Source organism: Cherax quadricarinatus, unplaced genomic scaffold, assembly GCF_038502225.1.
Source record: "Cherax quadricarinatus isolate ZL_2023a unplaced genomic scaffold, ASM3850222v1 Contig6262, whole genome shotgun sequence".
Taxonomy (NCBI): domain Eukaryota; kingdom Metazoa; phylum Arthropoda; class Malacostraca; order Decapoda; family Parastacidae; genus Cherax; species Cherax quadricarinatus.
Window position 1 is genome coordinate 1 of NW_027201288.1, and position 11,375 is coordinate 11,375.

At 36.6% G+C, this 11,375-nt stretch overlaps 1 long non-coding RNA gene across 1 annotated transcript; it reads right to left on the reverse strand.

The window, feature by feature from the left end:
- Positions 1–2,260: 2,260 nt before the first annotated feature.
- On the reverse strand, positions 2,261–8,242 carry LOC138852276 (uncharacterized). The gene is made up of 2 exons (XR_011391629.1): positions 8,134–8,242; positions 2,261–2,387 (listed from the first exon to the last, which is right to left on the reverse strand). It is a non-coding gene; the product is annotated as an uncharacterized lncRNA (long non-coding RNA).
- Between the last annotated feature and the right edge of the window lie 3,133 nt (positions 8,243–11,375).

Sequence of the window (11,375 nt, forward strand, 5' to 3'; positions counted from 1 at the left end):
ACATATTGATATATAATTGAAGACTGTAAGCTGTAAAGAATCTAATGTTTGAACTTAAAAAATAATGATGTAGTAAAACCAGTCTTAAGGATAATGCAAGGAAAACATTGCAGAAAAAATCCCTAAGTTTATTTAGCCTATTTCTAATAGACTAAAAAAGATCTAATATTGTAACTATAATTTCCAATAAATGGGGAGATCTGATTGTAACTTATCGACTTCTTTATTTTTCAACCGATTACGTTCATTTTTGGTCTACTATTAGTAGCTTATATCGAGTATCCTGTGCTGAAGTTTCAAACATATCGGCCAAAAAGGAAATGAAATTTACGAGAAATTGCATTTGGCAGCGGAGCTGTACTCAGTGGTAATTGGAAAAGTGGTTTTGACACTTGCTGCTGATAGAACACCTCTAATTCCATCAATGTACGTGTACCAATTCTAAAATAAACCTTATCTTCATGCTAAAAAAAAATAGTCTCATAACTTTTTTGACATATTGGAAGATGTCGGTCTTGTTGCCCACATAAATCTAAAAATATTTGGGATAGTTCAGAAAGGATCACTTTACCTTGTAAAGCAATCATTCTTCTATGTTTGTTGTGAAAATTAAGTCAATTCAATCATAAATAAAGATGGATTGCCCCTAAATAGGTAAATAACTTACTTTTGAGATATAGGCCGAAGCGCGCAGCACCCCAGGTGCCGGAGAAATAATTTTTTTCCCCGAAAAATTCGCTTCATTTTACACTTTTTCCGTGACCTACGAGTGTTTATTACAGTTAACTATTTTAAATCCGTTTTCTCTCATTACATATGAGAGAACGGACCCTTTCTTCACCTTCAGGGAATATATTGATAGAAATTTTTTCCTCTCTGCATCATATTATGCTATATATTATTTTTTAAGGTGTGCTTTTTATATTTATATGCTATTATATTGCATTATGTCATAATAGATCAATTGTGATAGATAAATAAGCCTTATAATTGATATTAGCGTGGGTATGGAATATTTTGTTTGCTGGAGGTGTCGGCCATTTTGTGCACTATGCCCAGGGGTTCCCAATTGGTTCCTTGACCATATTATCTCCGCCCACTCTGCCATGATCTCAGATGGTGAATTTGTATTATATTAGACATAAAGATATAAGAAAACGATAAAAATAACACGGGGGAAAAACATAAACAATGCCGCGTCAGCGCTTGTTACGCAATGTGAGGCAAGGCGCTGTCACCATGCCTGTTATAAATGGCTGTAATTCCTTTTAGAAACATCGTACAAGGATAATAATTATACCAGAGTGTTGCCAGAAAGTTCAGCTATTTTTTTGGTAACAATAACTCAATTTTCGTATTTTTTCGATTTTTTTTTTTTGCTCCGCGCGCCGGCACTCCGATCACCCCTTTTTAAATACTTATTTGTTCTACTGTAGCTGCATAATATTTTGATGACATTAAAATTTCTTGAACTGCTTACCAATGTATCAACGAAATTACCTGGAAATCCTTTCTTTCCCAACACTGTTCTAATTAGCACAGTTCGTTCAGCATGAACCAAGATATAACTACGAAAGCTGTTACTATAAGCTCACTTTACTCTGTGTATCTTAAAAGTGTAACAAGATCTGCAGTTTCTAGCTTCATGGTAATATTGATCTGGAGTATTACCCAAGCGTATTATTATTTATGTTATGTTGAGGGTAGTCACCTATAATTTTATGTAGTTTGAAACTTGAAGATCTAATATTTCAGGGAACTTATAATGTCAATGTAAAGAATAATTTTCTGGTATTTTAGTTGTTAAAATCTGACAACAATCTATTATTGTCCCGCGTAAATTAACAGGTTAGTGATGATATTGATGATATTGATGATATTGGACTAAGACAGCACTCATCAGTTCTTACGCAATAATTTCGTTGTAGAGCATCAGCAAGTGTACTCACTATCTGATTTGTGAGGTAATAACAAAATTGTAAATTATTTGAAAATCGAAAATGAAAAATTTCAGAGTAATGTACTACGTGAAGGGAACATGTTTAATTATATTGTAATTATCCCAATGACACTAATTTTATCTATTTGCAGTTAATCATAAATAATTTTTACAAGGAATGCTGTTAACAATATTTAAATAAGCATCAAAGTTTTATAAACACGAATCATAGTCTGCCTTTATCATACTTTTGTCCTGTTTGATATATACAAGAAAATGTTAATTTTAACAAGTATATCTCCTTATAATGTTAAACCTCACCTTGTTACCCCTGCAGTATACATTTACCCGGTTGCTGGCTTTTCGAGTTTGTTGGGGTGCTACAAATATAGTGTTTATCACACGTGCCAGCATGATTCAAGATGCCTCCACATGGTTCACCGAGGCCCTGCGGGTAACACAAGTAGGTGTAATATTCAGAAAGATATATTTCTTGGATCAAATTTTAAGTTAAAAAATAAAAAAAGGTTCAGTAGGATGTAATGAATTACGTAATGTATATTAAAAGTTACAACAGGAAACTTGTGAATCTTTCCTCCCTCAGAACCTCCACTCGTTACTTGACACTAATTATTCAGGTTTTAATGATGATTTATTTGCATTTAAACTAGTTAATGCATTAAAGGTTATATAGAGCTTCAGAAAATCGCATTTTTGATTGTTCTTAAAAGATTTTGAAACGAAATGGTTACTGTAAAATTTTACTGTAGATAACGGTCCAGAAGGTATTTTTTTAGTTTCTTTTTTTTTAGTAATTTAAGCAATGATACATGATTTACAATGATTTTAAATTAAAATTAAAATCTACATCAACATATGTCGGCGTGGAAACAAAATTAATGATCCATATGAACACAAAATAAATTATGACCTTAAATGAAAGTAAAAAAAAAAAAAAAGAAACATTTAGTGAATTTTAATGTATTTGAGAAAAATATGCATTGTAGTGTAACAATTTAATTCCTCTATTAAAAATATTAACACATTTGTAATATGGAATTTACATTTCTCAGAAAATAAAATACTCCGATGGTCCTCTATACGGTCGGAAATAAAAACCCAGTTGTTCTGATGTTCTAACATTTTTTCAGACGCCAGACGGAGTCATGTGATGAAACAAAGTTAACTCAGAGACTCTTAATGTTTCTTCTCAGATCATTGTTTCTGTATTAAGAATTGTTGAGAAAACTTTGCACAACAATATATACATGACTGTCACTGAGTGTCCAGTTTAAATTAAAAATTGAATTAAATATAAATTGTTTATTTTTCCAATTTGTTCAGACTTCTGGGGTAAACTGTACGTAAAAGCTAAACGAAGAGAATTCAGTTAATATCCTTAATGAGATGTCTGTTGTTTGCACTAAGATCATTAAAACTACTGTAAGTTAATTCTTTAATGCCTATGAAGAGCACTTCATCCAAAGATTTTGATCCTTGGATCAAGGCTGATTGCCTATCATTCCTCTATGGGTTTGGATCTTCTTCATAAATATATTAATAATCATGAGGGTCAATTACTATTTTGGGAGAAATTCGATGTACAACAATGTACTTGCTTACAGTGCGACTTTATTCATAGGGTTTCAAATATATAAGTATTTATATATATATATATATATATATATATATATATATATATATATATATATATATATATATATATATATATATATAACTTTATAAAACTGGGATGCTTGAATGTGCGTGGATGTAGTGCGGATGACATGAAACAGATGATTGCTGATGTTATGAATGAAAAGAAGTTGGATGTCCTGGCCCTAAGCGAAACAAAGCTGAAGGGGGTAGGGGAGTTTCGGTGGTGGGGGGGGAATAAATGGGATTAAATCTGGAGTATCTGAGAAAGTTAGAGCTAAGGAAGGGGTAGCAATAATGTTTAAGGATCAGTTATGGAAGGAGAAAAGAGAATATGTGTAAATTCAAGGGTTATGTTGGTTAAAGTTGCGAAAAGTGGATCATAATAAGCGTGTATGCACCTGGAGAAGAGAGGAATGTAGGAGAGAGAGAGATTTTGGGAAATGTTAACTGAATGTATAGGAACCTTTGAGCCAAGTGAGAGAGTAATTGTGGTAGGGGACCTGAATGCTAAAGTAGGAGAAACTTTTAGAGAGGGTGTAGTAGGTAAGTTTGGGGTGCCAGGTGTAAATGATAATGGGAGCCCTTTGATTGAACTTTGTATAGAAAGGGGTTTAGTTATAGGTAATACATATTTTAAGAAAAAGAGGATAAATAAGTATACAAGATATGATGTAGGGCGAAATGACAGTAGTTTGTTGGATTATGTATTGGTAGATAAAAGACTGTTGAGTAGACTTCAGGATGTACATGTTTATAGAGGGGCCACAGATATATCAGATCACTTTCTAGTTGTAGCTACACTGAGAGTAAAAGGTAGATGGGATACAAGGAGAATAGAAGCATCAGGGAAGAGAGAGGTGAAGGTTTATAAACTAAAAGAGGAGGCAGTTAGGGTAAAATATAAACAAAAAGAGAGCAAATGAAAGAATAGGTGAGATGTTATCAACAAATTTTTGTTGAAAATAAGAAAAAGTTTTGGAGTGAGATTAACAAGTTAAGGAAGCCTAGAGAACAAATGGATTTGTCAGTTAAAAATAGGAGAGGAGAGTTATTAAATGGAGAGTTAGAGGTATTGGGAAGATGGAGGGAATATTTTGAGGAATTGTTAAATGTTGATGAAGATAGGGAAGCTGTGATTTCGTGTATAGGGCAAGGAGGAATAACATCTTGTAGGAGTGAGGAAGAGCCAGTTGTGAGTGTGGGGGAAGTTCGTGAGGCAGTAGGTAAAATGAAAGGGGGTAAGGCAGCCGGGATTGATGGGATAAAGATAGAAATGTTAAAAGCAGGTGGGAATATAGTTTTGGAGTGGTTGGTGCAATTATTTAATAAATGTATGGAAGAGGGTAAGGTACCTAGGGATTGGCAGAGAGCATGCATAGTTCCTTTGTATAAAGGCAAAGGGGATAAAAGAGAGTGCAAAAATTATAGGGGGATAAGTCTGCTGAGTATACCTGGTAAAGTGTATGGTAGAGTTATTATTGAAAGAATTAAGAGTAAGACGGAGAATAGGATAGCAGATGAACAAGGAGGCTTTAGGAAAGGTAGGGGGTGTGTGGACCAGGTGTTTACAGTGAAACATATAAGTGAACAGTATTTAGATAAGGCTAAAGAGGTCTTTGTGGCATTTATGGATTTGGAAAAGGCGTATGACAGGGTGGATAGGGGGGCAATGTGGCAGATGTTGCAAGTGTATGGTGTAGGAGGTAGGTTACTGAAAGCAGTGAAGAGTTTTTACGAGGATAGTGAGGCTCAAGTTAGAGTATGTAGGAAAGAGGGAAATTATTTCCCAGTAAAAGTAGGCCTTAGACAAGGATGTGTGATGTCACCGTGGTTGTTTAATATATTTATAGATGGGGTTGTAAGAGAAGTAAATGCGAGGGTCTTGGCAAGAGGCGTGGAGTTAAAAGATAAAGAATCACACACAAAGTGGGAGTTGTCACAGCTGCTCTTTGCTGATGACACTGTGCTCTTGGGAGATTCTGAAGAGAAGTTGCAGAGATTGGTGGATGAATTTGGTAGGGTGTGCAAAAGAAGAAAATTAAAGGTGAATACAGGAAAGAGTAAGGTTATGAGGATAACAAAAGATTAGGTGATGAAAGATTGAATATCAGATTGGAGGGAGAGAGTATGGAGGAGGTGAATGTATTCAGATATTTGGGAGTGGACGTGTCAGCGGATGGGTCTATGAAAGATGAGGTGAATCATAGAATTGATGAGGGGAAAAGAGTGAGTGGTGCACTTAGGAGTCTGTGGAGACAAAGAACTTTGTCCTTGGAGGCAAAGAGGGGAATGTATGAGAGTATAGTTTTACCAACGCTCTTATATGGGTGTGAAGCATGGGTGATGAATGTTGCAGCGAGGAGAAGGCTGGAGGCAGTGGAGATGTCATGTCTGAGGGCAATGTGTGGTGTGAATATAATGCAGAGAATTCGTAGTTTGGAAGTTAGGAGGAGGTGCAGGATTACCAAAACTGTTGTCCAGAGGGCTGAGGAAGGGTTGTTGAGGTGGTTCGGACATGTAGAGAGAATGGAGCGAAACAGAATGACTTCAAGAGTGTATCAGTCTGTAGTGGAAGGAAGGCGGGGTAGGGGTCGGCCTAGGAAAGGTTGGAGGGAGGGGGTAAAGGAGGTTTTGTGTGCGAGGGGCTTGGACTTCCAGCAGGCATGCGTGAGCGTGTTTGATAGGAGTGAATGGAGACAAATGGTTTTTAATACTTGACGTGCTGTTGGAGTGTGAGCAAAGTAACATTTATGAAGGGATTCAGGGAAACCGGCAGGCCGGACTTGAGTCCTGGAGATGGGAAGTACAGTGCCTGCACTCTGAAGGAGGGGTGTTAATGTTGCAGTTTAAAAACTGTAGTGTAAAGCACCCTTCTGGCAAGACAGTGATGGAGTGAATGATGGTGAAAGTTTTTCTTTTTCGGGCCACCCTGCCTTGGTGGGAATCGGCCAGTGTGCTAATAAAAAAAAAAGATATAATTATTTTTTATTAACACGTTTACGGTTTCCCACAAAGGCAGGGTGGTCCGAAAAAGAAAACCTTTCATCATCATTCACTCCATCACTGTCTTGCCAGAGGCATACCTACACTACAGTTATAAAACTGCAACATTAACACCCCTCCTTCAGAGTGAAGACACTTTTCCCATTTCCAGGACTCGAGTCCGGCCTGCCGGTTTCCCTGAATCCCTTCAGCACGTCAAGTCCTAGAAACCATTTGTCTCAATTCGCTCCTATCTAACTCGCTCACGCACGCTTGCTGGAAGTCCAAGCCCCTCCCACATAAAACCTCCTTTACCCCTTCCCTCCAATTTTCCTAGGCCGATCCCTACCCCGCCTCCCCTCCACTACAGATTTACATATTCTCCAAGTCATTCTATTTCATTCCATCCTCTCTACATGTCCGAGCACCTCAACAACCCCTCCTCAGCCCTCCAGATAATAGTTTTGGTAATCCCACACCTCCTCCTAATCTCCAAACTACGGATTCTCTGCATTATATTCACACCACACGTTACCCTCACACATGAGATCTCCACTGTCTCCAGCCTTCTCTTTGTCGCAACATTCAAAACCCATGTCTTACACCCATATAAGAGCGTTGGTATAACTATACGCTCATTCATTCCATTCTTTGATTTCATGGATAAAGTTCTTTGTCTCCACAGACTCCTCAGTGCACCACTCACCTTATTTCTCCTTGTCAATTCTGTGATTCACCTCATCCTTCATAGACCCATCTGCTGACACGTCCACTCCCAAATATCTGAACACATTCACCTCCTCAATACTCTCTCCCTCCAATCTGATATCCAATCTTCCGTTATCTAATTTTTTTTTTGTTATTCTCATCGCCTTACTGTTTCCTATATTAACGATAACATAGTTACTCCTCTTGAATTATGGGGCTTTTGTAAGGTCTGCCTAGGTTGGTCTGCCTAGGTTGGTCTGCCTAGGTTGGTCTGCCTAGGTTGGTCTGCCTAGGTTGGTCTGCCTAGGTTGGTCTGCCTAGGTTGGTCTGACTAGGTTGGTCTGACTAGGTTGGTCTGACTAGGTTGGTCTGACTAGGTTGGTCTGACTAGGTTGGTCTGACTAGGTTGGTCTGACTAGGTAGGTCTGCCTTAGTGCTGGGAAGCGAGCGATGACAAGGCTCGCCTTCCTAATATTGTTAGCCTAATCATACTAAGCAATCATTCCCTCTGATATAAGACACAATTGACAGTGGGGTTCTAATTGGGTTGGCGATGCACTGCCACAGACGCACCAGTATTCACTTAAGTCGCAAGAAAAATTTACACCACTGTTTGGTCCGAGGATTGAAACGTGTTTCTAAGATGTAATTAGGGATAACCAAGAGAAAATTCACTGCTTGCAGAAGTCTTATTGACAGTACAAGAGCTTTCTTCTTTTGTGGTATACTCTAAGAATTGCTGAGCTATTCTTTTCCACTAATGGGCTACCCCAGCACAAAATTAGAGCAATTTTATTGGTATTTTCAATTAAAGTAAATTTAATTTTAAATGAGGCAACACTTACGCTGAGGCATTTTGGACAGCAGCCACAGATGTCTGTGCCTACACCGCCGGAGCAGGTCACCTTGGGGCATTCTCTGCGATCACATGGTGGGCAATTCAGACCAGCGCTCCTGGAGTACGAGAAACACATAATTATGCACTCAGCAAGCATTTAAAATCTTTTCACTATTTGGGTAACTCGATATTTGTGTCTCATAATATGTTAAAAAACGTATTTGTTAAAATTTGCAGCATCCACCAAAATAATTCCAACATCTTCAATAAGTTAAAATAAGTGTTAAATTATTTACCTAACAAACCGAGTTGTATAGTATGTTGCTGTACTTTTATAAACCTAGTTCTAGCTCTGGGAACTTTCTTACGTGAAGGATGGGGAGAGGAGGACCTCATGAACAAGCTTACGTGAAGGATGGGGAGAGGAGGACCTCATGAACAAGCTTACGTGAAGGATGGGGAGAGGAGGACCTCATGAACAAGCTTACGTGAGGGATGGGGAGAGGAGGACCTCATGAACAAGCTTACGTGTATTTTTTTCTAAACCAAGCCTGGCTAGGATTTATAATAGTGTATTTGTCCAAAATTAATTTTGCTAAGCCAAGCCTGGCTAGGATTTATATTAGTGTGTATAATATTAATTTTGCTAAGCCAAGTCTTGCTAAGGTTTATATTAATGTGTATTTAAAATTTATATTGTAATTACTAAGCTCAAGTGTAGCTAACATTATTAGTGTGTATTTAAAGTTTATATTATAATTTTCTTACATGTAATTCCTAAGCTCAAGTGTAGCTAGCATTTTTTCAAAGGTAAGTTGTAATATTTACGTTTATGAAGTGCATAATTAAGTACATAATCAGTGTTATTAAGTTGAATTTAATACATTGCAAAATGGGTGAAAATGAGGAAATTAATGTAGAAGACAAACACATGGAATATAGAGCAAAAAAATCATGATTGCAGGCTAGAAAGGGTCATGTAACCAAAGCATACAATAAGTGTTTGGAAGTAATGAATCATGAAACTGTGAATACTGATGATTTAAAATTGTATTCAGATGCTTTAGGGAATAGATATGATTCATACAAATTATATTATAACAAATATGAAGGAGATTTGTTAGTAAACTGTGTAGATGAGACAGAAGTAAATCTTATGATTAATCAGTATTATGAATTAGAGGAAAAGAGTCTTTCTTGTAAAAGTCAGGCATTGAATAAATTAAAATGTGTAAACCAACAAATAAGATGTCTTTGCAAAAACTCCCAGAATTATGTTTACCTGTATTTAATCCTGGAGAAAATTGGGAGGAGTTTTAGTCAATTTTTAAAGCAGCTGTACATGATAGGAGTGACCTAGCCTGTGTAACTAAATTATTTTACCTCAAAGGGCAGATAAGAGGAGATGCTCACATACTAGTACAAGCCTTTCCCAATGTAGATGATTCTTACAAGGAAGCAGTTAACTTGTTGAAGGTCACTTATGGTAATATAGAACAAAGTAGGTTGGATCTAGTGAATATCATTGTTAATTTAAAATCTCCAGATCACACTTGAAAGGTTTACGGCAGTTTATAGTTTAACTGGAGAGCACTCTCAAAACTTTAAGTAATAAATATAATCTGAAGGAATCAGACTGGTTATTGAGTGCCATTGTACAGAGTAAATTAAGCTGTAAAACACTTGAATGGTACTCAAACAAGTATCACAAAGGTTATTTTGGTCTGGAGGAAATAAGACTAGGTCTACAAGAATTAATTGTGCAGTTGCAGACCAGCCAACCAACTCATTTTAAATATGCAACACATAATAACTCTGAGGTATCTGTCAAGTTTCACAAGGGGAAAAATTATCCCAATGTTAATAATCAAAATTCATTTCCTAAAAAGAGTTGTATAGGTGCATATCAAGTAGCAGGAATCAGAAATAATGATTCTCCACACGGTAAGAAGAATAAATACCCTCCTAAGAGTAGCCCAGTTAATAAGAAACCAGTCAAAGAAAAGAGAGATTGTCTTTTCTGCAAGGGTACTCATTTGTCTAAGAATTGCAATGCATACAATTCATGAAATGATAAAGTTGAAAGATTGGAGGAACTTGACAGATGTATCCGGTGTTTGGGTAATCACAATGTAAAGGTTTGTTATGCCAAATTAAACTTCTGTTATCAATGTCACAAAGGAAGACACCATATAGTCATGTGTAAGGGTCTATATGATAATGTTGATAATAATGATAATGTTGACAATCCTGACACAACAGTGGCTAATGTAAAAATTGCTGCTAATGTTAATAATGATGGTTTTGCTGAAGTAGCCTTACCTGTGTTACAGGTAAAAATTGATGATAAAAGGCATAAATCAAAAAATGTAACTGCATTATTAGACCAGGGATCACAGCGTGCTTTCATTAAACATAAATGTCTTAATGGAATGAAAGTACAGATGGGATATCCTACAACTCTAAAAATATCTGATTTTCTCTCAGATAAAAGAGCTCAATTGTATGACACTGTTTATGTAACTGTCAGGTTGGGCAATGAGAAAAAACGTGTTAATGCAGTAATTGTAGATAGACTCCCAGAGAAAATATCTACAGTAGGGCTTATTAAAGCTACAGAAAGAGTTTCACATAATGTAAATTTAGCACCTTCTGGTGTAAGTGATGATTCTGTAGGCCCAATAAATGTTTTCATAGGTAGTGATTATTATGCCTCCTTTGTAAAGGTTATGGTAAAGAAATGTGGTGTCACCCTTTTAAAGACTGCAGGAGGCCATGTAATGTATGGTAAGATTCCTCGTAATAATAATTCATGACTAGAGGAAACTACAAATACCATAACTGTGTGTCTTACTCATGAAGTTGTACCCCAGTATAATTCTTCCATAGAGGATGGTGTTGAGCCAGTGCATAAATTGTGGGAATTAGACAGCACTGGAATAAATGTAAATGAAAAAAGTCCAGACGATTCCTTTACTCAGGAACAATACCTGAAAGATGTAAAATTTGAATCTGGACAATACTGGGTACGACTTCCGTGGAGACTGAATCATCCAAAATTGCCCACTAATTACAGAATGGCATATATACAATTAAAGGCTCAGCTCCACGAACTGAGTAAGACACCAGAATTGTTGACTGCCTTTAATGATATAATTACTGAACAATTAATTAATAAATTTATAGAAGAGGTACCTCCTGAGCAAGCCAAAGTTTATGGTCACTATTTGCCACATCACGGAGTGAAGA